The sequence below is a fragment of the Taudactylus pleione genome, unplaced genomic scaffold (assembly GCF_031769625.1).
Source record: "Taudactylus pleione unplaced genomic scaffold, aTauple2 ptg000593l, whole genome shotgun sequence".
In the NCBI taxonomy this organism is placed as follows: Eukaryota; Metazoa; Chordata; class Amphibia; order Anura; family Myobatrachidae; genus Taudactylus; species Taudactylus pleione.
Genome location: NW_028284995.1, coordinates 901,743 through 924,784, shown reverse-complemented (window position 1 = coordinate 924,784; position 23,042 = coordinate 901,743). Strand labels below are relative to the sequence as shown.

The 23,042-nt window shown below is 31.6% G+C and overlaps 9 non-coding genes across 9 annotated transcripts; all 9 read right to left on the bottom strand.

Annotated features, from left to right (window-relative positions):
- Positions 1-2,186: 2,186 nt before the first annotated feature.
- Positions 2,187-2,259, bottom strand: TRNAF-GAA (transfer RNA phenylalanine (anticodon GAA)). The gene has a single exon. It is a non-coding gene; the product is annotated as a tRNA-Phe (tRNA).
- Positions 2,260-3,641: 1,382 nt separating this feature from the next.
- Positions 3,642-3,714, bottom strand: TRNAF-GAA (transfer RNA phenylalanine (anticodon GAA)). Its single transcript has one exon. It is a non-coding gene; the product is annotated as a tRNA-Phe (tRNA).
- Positions 3,715-6,073: 2,359 nt separating this feature from the next.
- On the bottom strand, positions 6,074-6,146 carry TRNAY-GUA (transfer RNA tyrosine (anticodon GUA)). Its single transcript has one exon. It is a non-coding gene; the product is annotated as a tRNA-Tyr (tRNA).
- A 3,302-nt stretch (positions 6,147-9,448) lies between these two features.
- Positions 9,449-9,521, bottom strand: TRNAF-GAA (transfer RNA phenylalanine (anticodon GAA)). The gene has a single exon. It is a non-coding gene; the product is annotated as a tRNA-Phe (tRNA).
- A 1,376-nt stretch (positions 9,522-10,897) lies between these two features.
- TRNAF-GAA (transfer RNA phenylalanine (anticodon GAA)) lies at positions 10,898-10,970 on the bottom strand. Its single transcript has one exon. It is a non-coding gene; the product is annotated as a tRNA-Phe (tRNA).
- A 3,790-nt stretch (positions 10,971-14,760) lies between these two features.
- Positions 14,761-14,833, bottom strand: TRNAF-GAA (transfer RNA phenylalanine (anticodon GAA)). Its single transcript has one exon. It is a non-coding gene; the product is annotated as a tRNA-Phe (tRNA).
- A 1,382-nt stretch (positions 14,834-16,215) lies between these two features.
- TRNAF-GAA (transfer RNA phenylalanine (anticodon GAA)) lies at positions 16,216-16,288 on the bottom strand. The gene has a single exon. It is a non-coding gene; the product is annotated as a tRNA-Phe (tRNA).
- Positions 16,289-18,647: 2,359 nt separating this feature from the next.
- TRNAY-GUA (transfer RNA tyrosine (anticodon GUA)) lies at positions 18,648-18,720 on the bottom strand. The gene has a single exon. It is a non-coding gene; the product is annotated as a tRNA-Tyr (tRNA).
- A 3,302-nt stretch (positions 18,721-22,022) lies between these two features.
- TRNAF-GAA (transfer RNA phenylalanine (anticodon GAA)) lies at positions 22,023-22,095 on the bottom strand. Its single transcript has one exon. It is a non-coding gene; the product is annotated as a tRNA-Phe (tRNA).
- Positions 22,096-23,042: the final 947 nt, after the last annotated feature.

Sequence of the window (23,042 nt, the reverse complement as noted above, 5' to 3'; positions counted from 1 at the left end):
AAAAGTTTTAACAAATTGTGGTCAGGAAGCATTGTTAGATTACTTCAAATTTTCATAATAGAGTAGCATGACGGACAACATGAAAACAATATTTAAGCTGTATTTATGCACAGTGTTGTTAAATAAACATTCTCATCATTTAGAAGTTACTACTGAATACTCAACAATGTTACGAAACGATGTTGTTTACATATGAAATACTTAAATACTGATAACTACTCAAGGAAATAAGAAAAAAGGTACTCAAACATGTTGAAACCCGGGACCTTTAGATCTTCAGTCTAACGCTCTCCCAACTGAGCTATTTCAGCAAAGTCTGTGTATGGCAAAAGTCACTAAGACCTCAACTGAGCTATGTTTGCATGGTTACACAAGGTGTAGTATTAATATTTTTCTGTCATCATGATTGCATGAAATGAAAAGAAAATATGTGTTTTATACTGTAAATATATCCATTACAAACCCTTAATCATACATTTAAGTAAAAGTTTTAGCAAATTGTGGTCAGGAAGCATTGTTAGATTACTTCAAATTTTCATAATAGTTAGAGTAGCATGACTTACAACATGAAAACAATATTTAAGCTGTATTTTATGCACCGTGTTGTTAATTAAACATTCTCATCATTTAGAAGTTACTACTGAATACTCAACTATGTTAAAAAATGATGTTGTTTATATTTGAAATAATTAAATTCTGATCACTACTCAAGGAAAAAAGAAAAAATGCACTCTAACATGCCGAAACCCGGGATCGAACCAGGGACCTTTAGATCTTCAGTCTAACGCTCGCCCAAGAGAGCTATTTCGGCAAGGTCGGTGTATGGCAAAAGTCACTAAGACCTCAACTGAGCTATTTTTGCATGGTTACACAAGGTTAAGTATCAATATTTTTCTGACATCATGGTTCCATGAAATGAAGAGAAAAGATGTGTTTTATACTGTAAATAGATAAATTACAAACCCTTAATCGTACATTTAATTAAAAGTTTTATCAAATTGTGGTCAGGAAGCTTCAAATTTTCATAATAGAGTAGCATGACGGACAACATGAAAACAATATTTAAGCTGTATTTATGCACCGTGTTATTAATTAAACATTCTCATCAATTAGAAGATACTACTGAATACTCAACTATGTTAAGAAATGATATTGTTTACATTTGAAATAATGAAATACTGATAACTACTCAAGGAAAAAAGAAAAAATGTACTCAAACATGCTGAGACCCGGGTCCTTTAGAGCTTCAGTCTAATGCTCTCCCAACTGAGCTATTTCGGCAAAGTCTGTGTATGGCAAAAGTCACTAAGACCTCAACTGAGCTATGTTTGCATGCTTACACAAGGTTTAGTATCAATATTTTTCTGTCATCATGATTGCATGAAATGAAAAGAAAATATGTGTATTATACTGTATAACCATTAATTATACATTTAAGTAAAAGTTTTAACAAATTGTGGTCAGGAAGCATTGTTAGATTACTTCAAATTTTCATAATAGATTAGCATGACTTACAACATGAAAACAATATTTAAGCTGTATTTATGCACCGTGTTGTTAAATAAACATTCTCATCATTTAGAAGTTACTACTGAATACTCAACTATGTAAAGAAATGATGTTGTTTAAATTTGAAATAATTAAATTCTGATCACTTCTCAAGGAAAAAGAAAAAAGCACTCAAACATGCCGAAACCCGGGATCGAACCACGGACATTTAGATCTTCAGTCTAACGCTCTCCCAAATGAGCTATTTCGGCAAGGTCGGTGTTTGGCAAAAGTCACTAAGACCTCAACTGAGCTATGTTTGCATGCTTACACAAGGTTTAGTATCAATATTTTTCTGTCATCATGATTGCATGAAATGAAAAGAAAATTTGTGTTTTATACTGTAAATATATCCATTACAAACAATTAATCATACATTTAAGTAAAAGTTTTAACAAATTGTGGTCAGGAAGCATTGTTAGATTACTACAAGTTTTCATAATAGTTAGAGTAGCATGACTTACAACATGAAAACAATATTTAAGCTGTATTTATTCACCATGTTGTTAAATAAACATTCTCATCATTTAGAAGTTACTACTGAATACTCAACTATGTTAAGAAATGATGTTGTTTAAATTTGAAATAATTAAATTCTGATCACTACTCAAGGAAAAAAGAAAAAAGGCATTCTAACATGCCGAAACCCAGGATCGAACCAGGGACCTTTAGATCTTCAGTCTAACGCTCTCCCAACTGAGCTATTTCGGCAAGGTCGGTGTATGGCAAAAGTCACTAAGACCTCAACTGAGCTATTTTTGCATGGATACACAAGGTTAAGTATCAATATTTTTCTGACACCATGGTTCCATGAAATGAAGAGAAAAGATGTGTTTTATACTGTAAATATATAAATTACAAACCCTTAATCGTACATTAAAGTAAAAGTTTTATCAAATTGTGGTCAGGAAGCTTCAAATTTTCATAATAGAGTAGCATGACGGACAACATGAAAACAATATTTAAGCTGTATTTATGCACCGTGTTGTTAAATAAACATTCTCATCATTTAGAAGATACTACTGAATACTCAATTATGTTAAGAAATGATATTGTTTACATTTGAAATAATTAAATACTGATAACTACTCAAGGAAAAAAGAAAAAAGTACTCAAACATGCTGAGACCCGGGTCCTTTAGAGCTTCAGTCTAATGCTTTCCCAACTGAGCTATTTCGGCAAAGTCTGTGTATGGCAAAAGTCACTAAGACCTCAACTGAGCTATGTTTGCATGCTTACACAAGGTTTAGTATCAATATTTTTCTGTCATCTTGATTGCATGAAATGAAAAGAAAATATGTGTTTTATACTGTAAATATATCCATTACAAACCCTGAATCATACATTTAAGTAAAAGTTTTAACAAATTGTGGTCAGGAAGCATTGTTAGATTACTTCAAATTTTCATTATAGTTAGAGTAGCATGACTTACAACATGAAAACAATATTTAAGCTGTATTTTTGCACCGTGTTGTTAAATAAACATTCTCGTCATTTAGAAGTTACTACTGAATACTCAACTATGTTAAGAAATGTAGTTGATTACATTTGAAATAATTAAATACTGATAACTACTCAAGGAAAATAGAAAAAATGTACTCAAACATGCTGAGACCCGTGACCTTTAGATCTTCAGTTTAATGCTCTCCCAACTGAGCTATTTCGGTAAAGTCTGTGTATGGCAAAAGTCACTAAGACCTCAACTGAGCTATGTTTGCATGCTTACACAAGGTTTTGTATCAATATTTTTCCGTCATCATGATTGCATGAAATGAAAAGAAAATATGTGTTTTATACTGTAAATATATCCATTACAAACCCTTAATCATACATTTAAGTAAAAGTTTTAACAAATTGTGGTCAGGAAGCATTGTTAGATTTCTTCAAATTTTCCTAATAGTTAGAGTAGCATGACTTACAACATGAAAACAATATTTAAGCTGTATTTATGCACCGTGTTGTTAAATAAACATTCTCATCATTTAGAAGTTACTACTGAATACTCAACTATGTTAAGAAATGATGTTGTTTAAAGTTGAAATAATTAAATTCTGATCACTACTCAAGGAAATAAGAAAAAATGCACTCTAACATGCCGAAACCCGTGATCGAACCAGGGACCTTTAGATCTTCAGTCTAACGCTCTCCCAACTGAGCTATTTCGGCAAAGTCTGTGTATGGCAAAAGTCACTAAGACCTCAACCGAGCTATGTTTGCATGGTTACACAAGGTTAAGTATCAATATTTTTCTGTCATCATGATTGCATGAAATGAAGAGAAAAGATGTGTTTTATACTGTAAATATATAAATTACAAACCCTTAATCGTACATTTAAGTAAAAGTTTTAACAAATTGTGGTCAGGAAGCAGTTAGTTTACTTCAAAATTTCATAATAGAGTAGCATGATGGACAACATGAAAACAATGTTTAAGCTGTATTTAGGCACCGTGTTGTTAAATAAACATTCTCATCATTTAGAAGTTACTACTGAATACTCAACTATGTTAAGAAACAATGTTGTTTACATTTGAAATACTTAAAAACTGATAACTGCTCAAGGAAAGAAGAAAAAAGTTACTGAAACATGCTGAAACCCGGGACCTTTAGATCTTCAGTCTAACGCTCTCCCAACTGAGCTATTTGGCAAAGTCTGTGTATGGCAAAAGTCACTAAGACCTCAACTGAGCTATGTTTGCATGGTTACACAAGGTTTAGTATCAATATTTTTCTTCCAACAGGATTGCATGAAATGAAAAGAAAATATGTGTTTTATACTGTATAACCCTTAATTATACATTTATGTAAAAGTTTTAACAAATTGTGGTCATTAAGCATTGTTAGATTATTTCAAATTTTCATAATAGAGTAGCATGACGGACAACATAAAAACAATATTTAAGCTGTTTTTTTGCACCGTGTTGTTAAATAAACATTCTCATCATTTAGGAGATACTACTGAATACTCAACTATGTTAAGAAATGATGTTGTTTATATTTGAAATAATTAAATACTGATCACTACTCAAGGGAAAAAGAAAAAAGCACTCAAACATGCCGAAACCCGGGATTGAACCACGGACATTTAGATCTTCAGTATAACGCTCTCCCAAATGAGCTATTTCGGCAAGGTCGGTGTTTGGCAAAAGTCACTAAGACCTCAACTGAGCTATGTTTGCATGCTTACACAAGGTTTAGTATCAATATTTTTCTGTCATCATGATTGCATGAAATGAAAAGAAAATATGTGTTTTATACTGTAAATATATCCTTTACAAACCCTTAATCATACATTTAAGTAAAAGTTTTAACAAATTGTGGTCAGGAAGCATTGTTAGATTACTTCAAATTTTCATAATAGAGTAGCATGATGGACAACATGAAAACAATATTTAAGCTGTATTTATGCACCGTGTTGTTAAATAAACATAATCATCATTTAGAAGTTACTACTGAATACTCAACTATGTAAAGAAATGATGTTGTTTAAATTTGAAATAATTAAATTCTGATCACTACTCAAGGCAAAAAGAAAAAAGAACTCAAACATGCCGAAACCCGGGATCGAACCACGGACATTTAGATCTTCAGTATAACGCTTTCCCAAATGAGCTATTTCTGCGAGGTCGGAGTTTGGCAAAAGTCAATAAGACCTCAACTGAGCTATGTTTGGATTGTTTACACAAGGTTAAGTATCAATATTTTTCTGTCATCATGATTGCATGAAATGAAGAGAAAAGATGTGTTTTATACTGTAAATATATAAATTACAAACCATTAATCGTACATTTAATAAAAGTTTTAACAAATTGTGGTCAGGAAGCAGTTTGTTTACTTAAAATTTTCATAATAGAGTAGCATGACGGACAACATGAAAACAATATTTAAGCTGCATTTATACACCGTGTTGTTAAATAACATTCTCATCATTTAGAAGTTTCTACAGAATACTCAACTATGTTAAGCAACGATGTTGTTTACATTTGAAATACTTAAATACTGATAACTACTCAAGGAAATAAGAAAAAAGGTACTCAAACATGCTGAAACCCGGGACCTTTAGATCTTCAGTCTAACACTCTCCCAACTGAGCTATTTCGGCAAAGTCTGTGTATGGCAAAAGTCACTAAGACCTCAACTGAGCTATGTTTGCATGCTTACACAAGGTTTAGTATCAATATTTTTCTGTCATCATGATTGCATGAAATGAAAAGAAAATTTGTGTTTTATTCTGTAAATATATCCATTACAAACAATTAATCATACATTTAAGTAAAAGTTTTAACAAATTGTGGTCAGGAAGCATTGTTAGATTACTTCAAGTTTTCATAATGGTTAGAGTAGCATGACTTACAACATGAAAACAATACTTAAGCTGTATTCATGCACCATGTTGTTAAATAAACATTCTCATCATTTAGAAGTTACTACTGAATCCTCAACTATGTTAAGAAATTACTTTTTTTAAATTTGAAATAATTAGATTCTGATCACTACTCAAGGAAAAAAGAAAAATGCACTCAAACATGCCGAAACCCGGGATCGAACCAGGGACCTTTAGATCTACAGACTAACGCTCTCCCAACTGAGCTATTTCAGCAAGGTTGGTGTATGGCAAAAGTCACTAAGACCTCAACTGAGCTATGTTTGCATGGTTACACAAAGTTTAGTATCAATATTTTTCTGTCATCATGATTGCATGAAATGAAAAGAAAATATGTATATTATACTGTATAACCCTTAATTATACATTTAAGTAAAAGTTTTAACAAATTGTGGTCAGGAAGCATTGTTAGATTACTTCAAATTTTCATTATAGAGTAGCATGACGGACAACATGAAAACAATATTTAAGCTGTATTTATGCACCGTGTTGTTAAATAAACATTCTCATCATTTAGAAGTTACAACTGAATACTCAACTATTTTAAGAAATTATGTTGTTTACATTTGAATTACTTAAAAACTGATAACTGCTCAAGGAAAGAAGAAAAAAGGTACTGAAACATGCTGAAACCCGGGACCTTTAGATCTTCATTCTAACACTCTCCCAACTGAGCTATTTCGGCAAAGTCTGTGTATGGCAAAAGTCACTAAGACCTCAACTGAGCTATGTTTGTATGGTTACACAAGGTTTAGTATCAATATTTTTCTGTCATCATGATTGCATGAAATGAAAAGAAAATATGTGTATTATACTGTATAACCCTTAATTATACATTTAAGTAAAAGTTTTAACAAATTGTGGTCAGGAAGCATTGTTAGATTACTTCAAATTTTCATAATAGTTAGAGTAGTATGACTTACAACATGAAAAAAATATTTAAGCTGTATTTATGCACCGTGGTGTTAATTAAACATTCTCATCATTTAGAAGTTACTACTGAATACTCAACTATGTTAAGAAATGATGTTGTTTAAATTTGAAATAATTAAATACTGATAACTACTCATGGAAATAAGAAAAAGTACTCAAACATTTTGAAACCCGGGACCTTTAGATCTTCAGTCTAACGCTCTCCCAACTGAGCTATTTCAGCAAAGTCTGTGTATGGCCAAAGTCACTAAGGCCTCAACTGAGCTATGTTTGCATTGTTACACAAGGTTTAGTATTAATATTTTTCTGTCATCATGATTGCATGAAATGAAAAGAAAATTTGTGTTTTATACTGTAAATATATCCATTACAAACAATTAATCATACATTTAAGTAAAAGTTTTAACAAATTGTGGTCAGGAAGCATTGTTAGATTACTTCAAGTTTTCATAATGGTTAGAGTAGCATGACTTACAACATGAAAACAATACTTAAGCTGTATTTATGCACCATGTTGTTAAATAAACATTCTCATCATTTAGAAGTTACTACTGAATACTCAACTATGTTAAGAAATGATGTTGTTTAAATTTGAAATAATTAAATTCTGATCACTACTCAAGGAAAAAAGAAAAAATGCACTCTAACATGACGAAACCCAGGATCGAACCAGGGACCTTTAGATCTTCAGTTTAACGCTCTCCCAACTGAGCTATTTCGGCAAGGTCAGTGTATGGCAAAAGTCACTAAGACCTCAACTGAGCTATTTTTGCATGGTTACACAAGGTTAAGTATCAATATTTTTCTGACATCATGGTTCCATGAAATGAAGAGAAAAGAGGTGTTTTATACTGTAAATATATAAATTACAAACCCTTAATCGTACATTTAAGTAAAAGTTTTATCAAGTTGTGGTCAGGAAGCTTCAAATTTTCATAATAGAGTAGCATGACGGACAACATGAAAACAATATTTAAGCTGTATTTATGCATCGTGTTATTAAATAAACATTCTCATCATTTAGAAGATACTTCTGAATACTCAACTATGTTAAGAAATGATGTTGTTTACATTTGAAATAATTAAATACTCATAACTTCTCAAGGAAAAAAGAAAAAATGTACTCAAACATGCTGAGACCCGGGTCCTTTAGAGCTTCAGTCTAATGCTCTCCCAACTGAGCTATTTCGGCAAAGTCTGTGTATGGCAAAAGTCACTAAGACCTCAACTGAGCTATGTTTGCATGCTTACACAAGGTTTAGTATCAATATTTTTCTGTCATCATGATTGCATGAAATGAAAAGAAAATAAGTGTTTTATACTGTAAATATATCTATTACAAACCCTTAATCATACATTTAAGTAAAAGTTTTAACAAATTGTGGTCAGGAAGCATTGTTAGATTACTTCAAATTTTCCTAATAGTTAGAGTAGCATGACTTACAACATGAAAACAATATTTAAGCTGTATTTATGCACAATGCTGTTAAATAAACATTCTCGTCATTTAGAAGTTACTACTGAATACTCAAAAATGTTAAGAAATGATGTTGTTTAAATATAAAATAATTAAATTCTGATCACTACTCACGGAAAAAAGAAAAAATGCACGCAAACATGCCGAAACACGGGATCAAACCAGGGACATTTAGATCTTCAGTCTAACGCTCTCCCAACTGAGCTATTTCGGCAAGGTCGGTGTATGGCAAAAGTCACTAAGACCTCAACTGAGCTATTTTTGCATGGTTACACAAGGTTTAGTATCAATATTTTTCTGTCATCATGATTGCATGAAATGAAAAGAAAATATGTGTTTTATACTGTATAACCCTTTATTATACATTTAAGTAAAAGTTTTAACAAATTGTGGTCAGGAAGCATTGTTAGATTACTTCAAATTTTCATAATGGTTAGAGTAGCATGACTTACAACATGAAAACAATATTTAAGCTGTATTTATGCACCATGTTGTTAAAAAAACATTCTCATCATTTAGAACTTACTACTGAATACTCAACTCTGTTAAGATATTACGTTTTTTAAATTTGAAATAATTAAATACTGATAACTTCTCAAGAAAAAAAGAAGAAACGTACTCAAACATGCCGAAACCCAGAACCTTTAGATCTTCAGTCTAACGCTCTCCCAACTGAGCTATTTCGGCAAAGTCTGTGTATGGCAAAAGTCACTAAGACCTCAACTGAGCTATGTTTGCATGGTTACACAAGGTTAAGTATCAATATTTTTCTGTCATCATGATTGCATGAAATGAAGAGAAAAGATGTGTTTTATACTGTAAATATATAAATTACAAACCCTTAAACGTACATTTAAGTAAAAGTTTTATCAAATTGTGGTCAGGAAGCATTGTTAGATTACTTCAAATTTTCATAATAGAGTAGCATGACGGACAACATGAAAACAATATTTAAGCTGTATTTATGCACCGTGTTGTTAAATAAACAATCTCATCATTTAGAAGTTACTACTGAATACTCAACTATGTTAAGAAATGATGTTGTTTAAATTTGAAATAATTAAATTCTGATCACTACTCAAGGAAAAAAGAAAAAAGCACTCAACCATGCCGAAACCCGTGATCGAACCAGGGACCTTTAGATCTTCAGTCTAACGCTCTCCCAACTGAGCTATTTCGGCAAAGTTTGTGTACGGCAAAAGTCACTAAGACCTCAACTGAGCTATGTTTGCATGGTTACACAAGGTTAAGTATCAATATTTTTCTGTCATCATGATTGCATGAAATGAAGAGAAAAGATGTGTTTTATACTGTAAATATATAAATTACAAACCCTTAATCGTACATTTAAGTAAAAGTTTTAACAAATTGTGGTCAGGAAGCAGTTAGTTTACTTCAAATTTTCATAATAGAGTAGCATGATGGACAACATGAAAACAATGTTTAAGCTGTATTTAGGCACCGTGTTGTTAAATAAACATTCTCATCATTTAGAAGTTACTACTGAATACTCAACTATGTTAAGAAACAATGTTGTTTACATTTGAAATACTTAAAAACTGATAACTGCTCAAGGAAAGAAGAAAAAAGTTACTGAAACATGCTGAAACCCGGGACCTTTAGATCTTCAGTCTAACGCTCTCCCAACTGAGCTATTTTGGCAAAGTCTGTGTATGGCAAAAGTCACTAAGACCTCAACTGAGCTATGTTTGCATGGTTACACAATGTTTAGTATCAATATTTTTCTTCCAACAGAATTGCATGAAATGAAAAGAAAATATGTGTTTTATACTGTATAACCCTTAATTATACATTTATGTAAAAGTTTTAACAAATTGTGGTCATTAAGCATTGTTAGATTACTTCAAATTTTCATAATAGAGTAGCATGACGGACAACATGAAAACAATATTTAAGCTGTTTTTTTGCACCGTGTTGTTAAATAAACATTCTCATCATTTAGGAGATACTACTGAATACTCAACTATGTTAAGAAATGATGTTGTTTATATTTGAAATAATTAAATACTGATAACTACTCAATGAAAAAAGAAAAAACGTACTCAAACATGCTGAGTCCCTGGTCCTTTAGAGCTTCAGTCTAATGCTCTCCCAACTGAGCTATTTCGGCAAAGTCTGTGTATGGCAAAAGTCACTAAGACCTCAACTGAGCTATGTTTGCATGCTTACACAAGGTTTAGTATCAGTATTTTTCTGTCATCATGATTGCATGAAATGAAAAGAAAATAGGTGTTTTATACTGTAAATATATCTATTACAAACCCTTAATCATACATTTAAGTAAAAGTTTTAACAAATTGTCGTCAGGAAGCATTGTTAGATTACTTCAAATTTTCATAATAGTTAGAGTAGCATGACTTACAACATGAAAACAATATTTAAGCTGTATTTATGCACCATGCTGTTAAATAAACATTCTCGTCATTTAGAAGTTACTACTGAATACTCAAAAATGTTAAGAAATGATGTTGTTTAAATATAAAATAATTAAATTCTGATCACTACTCACGGAAAAAAGAAAAAATGCACGCAAACATGCCGAAACCCGGGATCGAACCAGGAACCTTTAGATCTTCAGTCTAACGCTCTCCCAACTGAGCTATTTCGGCAAGGATGGTGCATGGCAAAAGTCACTAAGACCTCAACTGAGCTATTTTTGAATGGTTACACAAGGTTAAGTATCAATATTTTTCTGACATCATGGTTGCATGAAATGAAGAGAAAAGATGTGTTTTATACTGTAAATATATAAATTACAAACCCTTAATCATACGTTTAAGTAAACGTTTTATCAATTTGTGGTCAGGAAGCATTGATAGATTACTTAAAATTTTCATAATAGAGTAGCATGACGGACAACATGAAAACAATATTTAAGCTGTATTTATGCACCGTGTTGTTAAATAAACATTCTCATCATTTAGAAGTTACTACTGAATACTCAACTATGTAAAGAAATGATGTTGTTTAAATTTGAAATAATTAAATTCTGATCACTACTCAAGGGAAAAAGTAAAAAGCACTCAAACATGCCGAAACCCGAGATCGAACCACGGACATTTAGATCTTCAGTCTAACGCTCTCCCAAATGAGCTATTTTGGCTAGGTCGGTGTTTGGCAAAAGTCACTAAGACCTCAACTGAGCTATGTTTGCATGGTTACACAAGGTTAAGTGTCAATATTTTTCTGTCATCATGACTGCATGAAATGAAGAGAAAAGATGTGTTTTATACTGTAAATGTATAAATTACAAACCATTAATCGTACATTTAAGTAAAAGTTTTAACAAAATGTGGTCAGGAAGCAGTTTGTTTACTTCAAATTTTCATAATAGAATAGCATGACGGACAACATGAAAACAATATTTAAGCTGTATTTATGCACCGTGTTGTTAAATAAACATTCTCATCATTTAGAAGTTTCTACTGAATACTCAACTATGTTAAGAAACGATGTTGTTTACATTTGAAATACTTAAAAACTGATAACTACTCAAGGAAAGAAGAAAAAAGGTACTCAAACATGCTGAAACCCGGGACCTTTAGATCTTCACTGTAATGCTCTCCCAAATGAGCTATTTCAGCAAAGTCTGTGTATGGCAAAAGTCACTAAGACCTCAACTGAGCTATGTTTGCATGGTTACACAAGGTTAAGTATCAATATTTTTCTGACATCATGGTTCAATGAAATGAAGAGAAAAGATGTGTTTTATACTGTAAATATATAAATTACAAACCCTTAATCATACATTTAAGTAAAAGTTTTATCAAATTGTGGTCAGGAAGCTTCAAATTTTCATAATAGAGTAGCATGACGGACACCATGAAAACAATATTTAAGCTGTATTTATGCACTGTGTTATTAAATAAACATTCTCATCATTTAGAAGATACTACTGAATACTTAACTATGTTAAGAAATGATGTTGTTTACATTTGAAATAATTAAATACTGATAAGTACTCAAGGAAAAAATAAAAAATGTACTCAAACATGCTGAGACCCGGGACCTTTAGATCTTCAGTCTAATGCTCTCCCAACAGAGCTATTTCGGCAAAGTCTGTGTATGGCAAAAGTCAGTAAGACCTCAACTGAGCTATGTTTGCATGCTTACACAAGGTTTGGTATCAATATTTTTCTGTCATCATGATTGCATGAAATGAAAAGAAAATATGTGTTTTATACTGTATAACCCTTAATTATACATTTAAGTAAAAGTTTTAACAAATTGTGGTCAGGAAGCATTGTTAGATTACTTCAAATTTTCATAATAGAGTAGCATGACGGACAACATGAAAACAATATTTAAGCTGTATTTATGCACAGTGTTGTTAAATAAACATTCTCATCATTTAGAAGTTACTACTGAATACTCAACAATGTTACGAAACGATGTTGTTTACATATGAAATACTTAAATACTGATAACTACTCAAGGAAATAAGAAAAAAGGTACTCAAACATGTTGAAACCCGGGACCTTTAGATCTTCAGTCTAACGCTCTCCCAACTGAGCTATTTCAGCAAAGTCTGTGTATGGCAAAAGTCACTAAGACCTCAACTGAGCTATGTTTGCATGGTTACACAAGGTGTAGTATTAATATTTTTCTGTCATCATGATTGCATGAAATGAAAAGAAAATATGTGTTTTATACTGTAAATATATCCATTACAAACCCTTAATCATACATTTAAGTAAAAGTTTTAGCAAATTGTGGTCAGGAAGCATTGTTAGATTACTTCAAATTTTCATAATAGTTAGAGTAGCATGACTTACAACATGAAAACAATATTTAAGCTGTATTTTATGCACCGTGTTGTTAATTAAACATTCTCATCATTTAGAAGTTACTACTGAATACTCAACTATGTTAAAAAATGATGTTGTTTATATTTGAAATAATTAAATTCTGATCACTACTCAAGGAAAAAAGAAAAAATGCACTCTAACATGCCGAAACCCGGGATCGAACCAGGGACCTTTAGATCTTCAGTCTAACGCTCGCCCAAGAGAGCTATTTCGGCAAGGTCGGTGTATGGCAAAAGTCACTAAGACCTCAACTGAGCTATTTTTGCATGGTTACACAAGGTTAAGTATCAATATTTTTCTGACATCATGGTTCCATGAAATGAAGAGAAAAGATGTGTTTTATACTGTAAATAGATAAATTACAAACCCTTAATCGTACATTTAATTAAAAGTTTTATCAAATTGTGGTCAGGAAGCTTCAAATTTTCATAATAGAGTAGCATGACGGACAACATGAAAACAATATTTAAGCTGTATTTATGCACCGTGTTATTAATTAAACATTCTCATCAATTAGAAGATACTACTGAATACTCAACTATGTTAAGAAATGATATTGTTTACATTTGAAATAATTAAATACTGATAACTACTCAAGGAAAAAAGAAAAAATGTACTCAAACATGCTGAGACCCGGGTCCTTTAGAGCTTCAGTCTAATGCTCTCCCAACTGAGCTATTTCGGCAAAGTCTGTGTATGGCAAAAGTCACTAAGACCTCAACTGAGCTATGTTTGCATGCTTACACAAGGTTTAGTATCAATATTTTTCTGTCATCATGATTGCATGAAATGAAAAGAAAATATGTGTATTATACTGTATAACCATTAATTATACATTTAAGTAAAAGTTTTAACAAATTGTGGTCAGGAAGCATTGTTAGATTACTTCAAATTTTCATAATAGATTAGCATGACTTACAACATGAAAACAATATTTAAGCTGTATTTATGCACCGTGTTGTTAAATAAACATTCTCATCATTTAGAAGTTACTACTGAATACTCAACTATGTAAAGAAATGATGTTGTTTAAATTTGAAATAATTAAATTCTGATCACTTCTCAAGGGAAAAAGAAAAAAGCACTCAAACATGCCGAAACCCGGGATCGAACCACGGACATTTAGATCTTCAGTCTAACGCTCTCCCAAATGAGCTATTTCGGCAAGGTCGGTGTTTGGCAAAAGTCACTAAGACCTCAACTGAGCTATGTTTGCATGCTTACACAAGATTTAGTATCAATATTTTTCTGTCATCATGATTGCATGAAATGAAAAGAAAATTTGTGTTTTATACTGTAAATATATCCATTACAAACAATTAATCATACATTTAAGTAAAAGTTTTAACAAATTGTGGTCAGGAAGCATTGTTAGATTACTACAAGTTTTCATAATAGTTAGAGTAGCATGACTTACAACATGAAAACAATATTTAAGCTGTATTTATTCACCATGTTGTTAAATAAACATTCTCATCATTTAGAAGTTACTACTGAATACTCAACTATGTTAAGAAATGATGTTGTTTAAATTTGAAATAATTAAATTCTGATCACTACTCAAGGAAAAAAGAAAAAAGGCATTCTAACATGCCGAAACCCAGGATCGAACCAGGGACCTTTAGATCTTCAGTCTAACGCTCTCCCAACTGAGCTATTTCGGCAAGGTCGGTGTATGGCAAAAGTCACTAAGACCTCAACTGAGCTATTTTTGCATGGATACACAAGGTTAAGTATCAATATTTTTCTGACACCATGGTTCCATGAAATGAAGAGAAAAGATGTGTTTTATACTGTAAATATATAAATTACAAACCCTTAATCGTACATTAAAGTAAAAGTTTTATCAAATTGTGGTCAGGAAGCTTCAAATTTTCATAATAGAGTAGCATGACGGACAACATGAAAACAATATTTAAGCTGTATTTATGCACCGTGTTGTTAAATAAACATTCTCATCATTTAGAAGATACTACTGAATACTCAATTATGTTAAGAAATGATATTGTTTACATTTGAAATAATTAAATACTGATAACTACTCAAGGAAAAAAGAAAAAAGTACTCAAACATGCTGAGACCCGGGTCCTTTAGAGCTTCAGTCTAATGCTTTCCCAACTGAGCTATTTCGGCAAAGTCTGTGTATGGCAAAAGTCACTAAGACCTCAACTGAGCTATGTTTGCATGCTTACACAAGGTTTAGTATCAATATTTTTCTGTCATCTTGATTGCATGAAATGAAAAGAAAATATGTGTTTTATACTGTAAATATATCCATTACAAACCCTGAATCATACATTTAAGTAAAAGTTTTAACAAATTGTGGTCAGGAAGCATTGTTAGATTACTTCAAATTTTCATTATAGTTAGAGTAGCATGACTTACAACATGAAAACAATATTTAAGCTGTATTTTTGCACCGTGTTGTTAAATAAACATTCTCGTCATTTAGAAGTTACTACTGAATACTCAACTATGTTAAGAAATGTAGTTGATTACATTTGAAATAATTAAATACTGATAACTACTCAAGGAAAATAGAAAAAATGTACTCAAACATGCTGAGACCCGTGACCTTTAGATCTTCAGTTTAATGCTCTCCCAACTGAGCTATTTCGGTAAAGTCTGTGTATGGCAAAAGTCACTAAGACCTCAACTGAGCTATGTTTGCATGCTTACACAAGGTTTTGTATCAATATTTTTCCGTCATCATGATTGCATGAAATGAAAAGAAAATATGTGTTTTATACTGTAAATATATCCATTACAAACCCTTAATCATACATTTAAGTAAAAGTTTTAACAAATTGTGGTCAGGAAGCATTGTTAGATTTCTTCAAATTTTCCTAATAGTTAGAGTAGCATGACTTACAACATGAAAACAATATTTAAGCTGTATTTATGCACCGTGTTGTTAAATAAACATTCTCATCATTTAGAAGTTACTACTGAATACTCAACTATGTTAAGAAATGATGTTGTTTAAAGTTGAAATAATTAAATTCTGATCACTACTCAAGGAAATAAGAAAAAATGCACTCTAACATGCCGAAACCCGTGATCGAACCAGGGACCTTTAGATCTTCAGTCTAACGCTCTCCCAACTGAGCTATTTCGGCAAAGTCTGTGTATGGCAAAAGTCACTAAGACCTCAACCGAGCTATGTTTGCATGGTTACACAAGGTTAAGTATCAATATTTTTCTGTCATCATGATTGCATGAAATGAAGAGAAAAGATGTGTTTTATACTGTAAATATATAAATTACAAACCCTTAATCGTACATTTAAGTAAAAGTTTTAACAAATTGTGGTCAGGAAGCAGTTAGTTTACTTCAAAATTTCATAATAGAGTAGCATGATGGACAACATGAAAACAATGTTTAAGCTGTATTTAGGCACCGTGTTGTTAAATAAACATTCTCATCATTTAGAAGTTACTACTGAATACTCAACTATGTTAAGAAACAATGTTGTTTACATTTGAAATACTTAAAAACTGATAACTGCTCAAGGAAAGAAGAAAAAAGTTACTGAAACATGCTGAAACCCGGGACCTTTAGATCTTCAGTCTAACGCTCTCCCAACTGAGCTATTTGGCAAAGTCTGTGTATGGCAAAAGTCACTAAGACCTCAACTGAGCTATGTTTGCATGGTTACACAAGGTTTAGTATCAATATTTTTCTTCCAACAGGATTGCATGAAATGAAAAGAAAATATGTGTTTTATACTGTATAACCCTTAATTATACATTTATGTAAAAGTTTTAACAAATTGTGGTCATTAAGCATTGTTAGATTATTTCAAATTTTCATAATAGAGTAGCATGACGGACAACATAAAAACAATATTTAAGCTGTTTTTTTGCACCGTGTTGTTAAATAAACATTCTCATCATTTAGGAGATACTACTGAATACTCAACTATGTTAAGAAATGATGTTGTTTATATTTGAAATAATTAAATACTGATCACTACTCAAGGGAAAAAGAAAAAAGCACTCAAACATGCCGAAACCCGGGATTGAACCACGGACATTTAGATCTTCAGTATAACGCTCTCCCAAATGAGCTATTTCGGCAAGGTCGGTGTTTGGCAAAAGTCACTAAGACCTCAACTGAGCTATGTTTGCATGCTTACACAAGGTTTAGTATCAATATTTTTCTGTCATCATGATTGCATGAAATGAAAAGAAAATATGTGTTTTATACTGTAAATATATCCTTTACAAACCCTTAATCATACATTTAAGTAAAAGTTTTAACAAATTGTGGTCAGGAAGCATTGTTAGATTACTTCAAATTTTCATAATAGAGTAGCATGATGGACAACATGAAAACAATATTTAAGCTGTATTTATGCACCGTGTTGTTAAATAAACATAATCATCATTTAGAAGTTACTACTGAATACTCAACTATGTAAAGAAATGATGTTGTTTAAATTTGAAATAATTAAATTCTGATCACTACTCAAGGCAAAAAGAAAAAAGAACTCAAACATGCCGAAACCCGGGATCGAACCACGGACATTTAGATCTTCAGTATAACGCTTTCCCAAATGAGCTATTTCTGCGAGGTCGGAGTTTGGCAAAAGTCAATAAGACCTCAACTGAGCTATGTTTGGATTGTTTACACAAGGTTAAGTATCAATATTTTTCTGTCATCATGATTGCATGAAATGAAGAGAAAAGATGTGTTTTATACTGTAAATATATAAATTACAAACCATTAATCGTACATTTAATAAAAGTTTTAACAAATTGTGGTCAGGAAGCAGTTTGTTTACTTAAAATTTTCATAATAGAGTAGCATGACGGACAACATGAAAACAATATTTAAGCTGCATTTATACACCGTGTTGTTAAATAACATTCTCATCATTTAGAAGTTTCTACAGAATACTCAACTATGTTAAGCAACGATGTTGTTTACATTTGAAATACTTAAATACTGATAACTACTCAAGGAAATAAGAAAAAAGGTACTCAAACATGCTGAAACCCGGGACCTTTAGATCTTCAGTCTAACACTCTCCCAACTGAGCTATTTCGGCAAAGTCTGTGTATGGCAAAAGTCACTAAGACCTCAACTGAGCTATGTTTGCATGCTTACACAAGGTTTAGTATCAATATTTTTCTGTCATCATGATTGCATGAAATGAAAAGAAAATTTGTGTTTTATTCTGTAAATATATCCATTACAAACAATTAATCATACATTTAAGTAAAAGTTTTAACAAATTGTGGTCAGGAAGCATTGTTAGATTACTTCAAGTTTTCATAATGGTTAGAGTAGCATGACTTACAACATGAAAACAATACTTAAGCTGTATTCATGCACCATGTTGTTAAATAAACATTCTCATCATTTAGAAGTTACTACTGAATCCTCAACTATGTTAAGAAATTACTTTTTTTAAATTTGAAATAATTAGATTCTGATCACTACTCAAGGAAAAAAGAAAAATGCACTCAAACATGCCGAAACCCGGGATCGAACCAGGGACCTTTAGATCTACAGACTAACGCTCTCCCAACTGAGCTATTTCAGCAAGGTTGGTGTATGGCAAAAGTCACTAAGACCTCAACTGAGCTATGTTTGCATGGTTACACAAAGTTTAGTATCAATATTTTTCTGTCATCATGATTGCATGAAATGAAAAGAAAATATGTATATTATACTGTATAACCCTTAATTATACATTTAAGTAAAAGTTTTAACAAATTGTGGTCAGGAAGCATTGTTAGATTACTTCAAATTTTCATTATAGAGTAGCATGACGGACAACATGAAAACAATATTTAAGCTGTATTTATGCACCGTGTTGTTAAATAAACATTCTCATCATTTAGAAGTTACAACTGAATACTCAACTATTTTAAGAAATTATTTTGTTTACATTTGAATTACTTAAAAACTGATAACTGCTCAAGGAAAGAAGAAAAAAGGTACTGAAACATGCTGAAACCCGGGACCTTTAGATCTTCATTCTAACACTCTCCCAACTGAGCTATTTCGGCAAAGTCTGTGTATGGCAAAAGTCACTAAGACCTCAACTGAGCTATGTTTGTATGGTTACACAAGGTTTAGTATCAATATTTTTCTGTCATCATGATTGCATGAAATGAAAAGAAAATATGTGTATTATACTGTATAACCCTTAATTATACATTTAAGTAAAAGTTTTAACAAATTGTGGTCAGGAAGCATTGTTAGATTACTTCAAATTTTCATAATAGTTAGAGTAGTATGACTTACAACATGAAAAAAATATTTAAGCTGTATTTATGCACCGTGGTGTTAATTAAACATTCTCATCATTTAGAAGTTACTACTGAATACTCAACTATGTTAAGAAATGATGTTGTTTAAATTTGAAATAATTAAATACTGATAACTACTCATGGAAATAAGAAAAAGTACTCAAACATTTTGAAACCCGGGACCTTTAGATCTTCAGTCTAACGCTCTCCCAACTGAGCTATTTCAGCAAAGTCTGTGTATGGCCAAAGTCACTAAGGCCTCAACTGAGCTATGTTTGCATTGTTACACAAGGTTTAGTATTAATATTTTTCTGTCATCATGATTGCATGAAATGAAAAGAAAATTTGTGTTTTATACTGTAAATATATCCATTACAAACAATTAATCATACATTTAAGTAAAAGTTTTAACAAATTGTGGTCAGGAAGCATTGTTAGATTACTTCAAGTTTTCATAATGGTTAGAGTAGCATGACTTACAACATGAAAACAATACTTAAGCTGTATTTATGCACCATGTTGTTAAATAAACATTCTCATCATTTAGAAGTTACTACTGAATACTCAACTATGTTAAGAAATGATGTTGTTTAAATTTGAAATAATTAAATTCTGATCACTACTCAAGGAAAAAAGAAAAAATGCACTCTAACATGACGAAACCCAGGATCGAACCAGGGACCTTTAGATCTTCAGTTTAACGCTCTCCCAACTGAGCTATTTCGGCAAGGTCAGTGTATGGCAAAAGTCACTAAGACCTCAACTGAGCTATTTTTGCATGGTTACACAAGGTTAAGTATCAATATTTTTCTGACATCATGGTTCCATGAAATGAAGAGAAAAGAGGTGTTTTATACTGTAAATATATAAATTACAAACCCTTAATCGTACATTTAAGTAAAAGTTTTATCAAGTTGTGGTCAGGAAGCTTCAAATTTTCATAATAGAGTAGCATGACGGACAACATGAAAACAATATTTAAGCTGTATTTATGCATCGTGTTATTAAATAAACATTCTCATCATTTAGAAGATACTTCTGAATACTCAACTATGTTAAGAAATGATGTTGTTTACATTTGAAATAATTAAATACTCATAACTTCTCAAGGAAAAAAGAAAAAATGTACTCAAACATGCTGAGACCCGGGTCCTTTAGAGCTTCAGTCTAATGCTCTCCCAACTGAGCTATTTCGGCAAAGTCTGTGTATGGCAAAAGTCACTAAGACCTCAACTGAGCTATGTTTGCATGCTTACACAAGGTTTAGTATCAATATTTTTCTGTCATCATGATTGCATGAAATGAAAAGAAAATAAGTGTTTTATACTGTAAATATATCTATTACAAACCCTTAATCATACATTTAAGTAAAAGTTTTAACAAATTGTGGTCAGGAAGCATTGTTAGATTACTTCAAATTTTCCTAATAGTTAGAGTAGCATGACTTACAACATGAAAACAATATTTAAGCTGTATTTATGCACAATGCTGTTAAATAAACATTCTCGTCATTTAGAAGTTACTACTGAATACTCAAAAATGTTAAGAAATGATGTTGTTTAAATATAAAATAATTAAATTCTGATCACTACTCACGGAAAAAAGAAAAAATGCACGCAAACATGCCGAAACACGGGATCAAACCAGGGACATTTAGATCTTCAGTCTAACGCTCTCCCAACTGAGCTATTTCGGCAAGGTCGGTGTATGGCAAAAGTCACTAAGACCTCAACTGAGCTATTTTTGCATGGTTACACAAGGTTTAGTATCAATATTTTTCTGTCATCATGATTGCATGAAATGAAAAGAAAATATGTGTTTTATACTGTATAACCCTTTATTATACATTTAAGTAAAAGTTTTAACAAATTGTGGTCAGGAAGCATTGTTAGATTACTTCAAATTTTCATAATGGTTAGAGTAGCATGACTTACAACATGAAAACAATATTTAAGCTGTATTTATGCACCATGTTGTTAAAAAAACATTCTCATCATTTAGAACTTACTACTGAATACTCAACTCTGTTAAGATATTACGTTTTTTAAATTTGAAATAATTAAATACTGATAACTTCTCAAGAAAAAAAGAAGAAACGTACTCAAACATGCCGAAACCCAGAACCTTTAGATCTTCAGTCTAACGCTCTCCCAACTGAGCTATTTCGGCAAAGTCTGTGTATGGCAAAAGTCACTAAGACCTCAACTGAGCTATGTTTGCATGGTTACACAAGGTTAAGTATCAATATTTTTCTGTCATCATGATTGCATGAAATGAAGAGAAAAGATGTGTTTTATACTGTAAATATATAAATTACAAACCCTTAAACGTACATTTAAGTAAAAGTTTTATCAAATTGTGGTCAGGAAGCATTGTTAGATTACTTCAAATTTTCATAATAGAGTAGCATGACGGACAACATGAAAACAATATTTAAGCTGTATTTATGCACCGTGTTGTTAAATAAACAATCTCATCATTTAGAAGTTACTACTGAATACTCAACTATGTTAAGAAATGATGTTGTTTAAATTTGAAATAATTAAATTCTGATCACTACTCAAGGAAAAAAGAAAAAAGCACTCAACCATGCCGAAACCCGTGATCGAACCAGGGACCTTTAGATCTTCAGTCTAACGCTCTCCCAACTGAGCTATTTCGGCAAAGTTTGTGTACGGCAAAAGTCACTAAGACCTCAACTGAGCTATGTTTGCATGGTTACACAAGGTTAAGTATCAATATTTTTCTGTCATCATGATTGCATGAAATGAAGAGAAAAGATGTGTTTTATACTGTAAATATATAAATTACAAACCCTTAATCGTACATTTAAGTAAAAGTTTTAACAAATTGTGGTCAGGAAGCAGTTAGTTTACTTCAAATTTTCATAATAGAGTAGCATGATGGACAACATGAAAACAATGTTTAAGCTGTATTTAGGCACCGTGTTGTTAAATAAACATTCTCATCATTTAGAAGTTACTACTGAATACTCAACTATGTTAAGAAACAATGTTGTTTACATTTGAAATACTTAAAAACTGATAACTGCTCAAGGAAAGAAGAAAAAAGTTACTGAAACATGCTGAAACCCGGGACCTTTAGATCTTCAGTCTAACGCTCTCCCAACTGAGCTATTTTGGCAAAGTCTGTGTATGGCAAAAGTCACTAAGACCTCAACTGAGCTATGTTTGCATGGTTACACAATGTTTAGTATCAATATTTTTCTTCCAACAGAATTGCATGAAATGAAAAGAAAATATGTGTTTTATACTGTATAACCCTTAATTATACATTTATGTAAAAGTTTTAACAAATTGTGGTCATTAAGCATTGTTAGATTACTTCAAATTTTCATAATAGAGTAGCATGACGGACAACATGAAAACAATATTTAAGCTGTTTTTTTGCACCGTGTTGTTAAATAAACATTCTCATCATTTAGGAGATACTACTGAATACTCAACTATGTTAAGAAATGATGTTGTTTATATTTGAAATAATTAAATACTGATCACTACTCAAGGGAAAAAGAAAAAAGAACTCAAACATGCCGAAACCCAGGATCGAACCACGGACATTTAGATCTTCAGTATAACGCTCTCCCAAA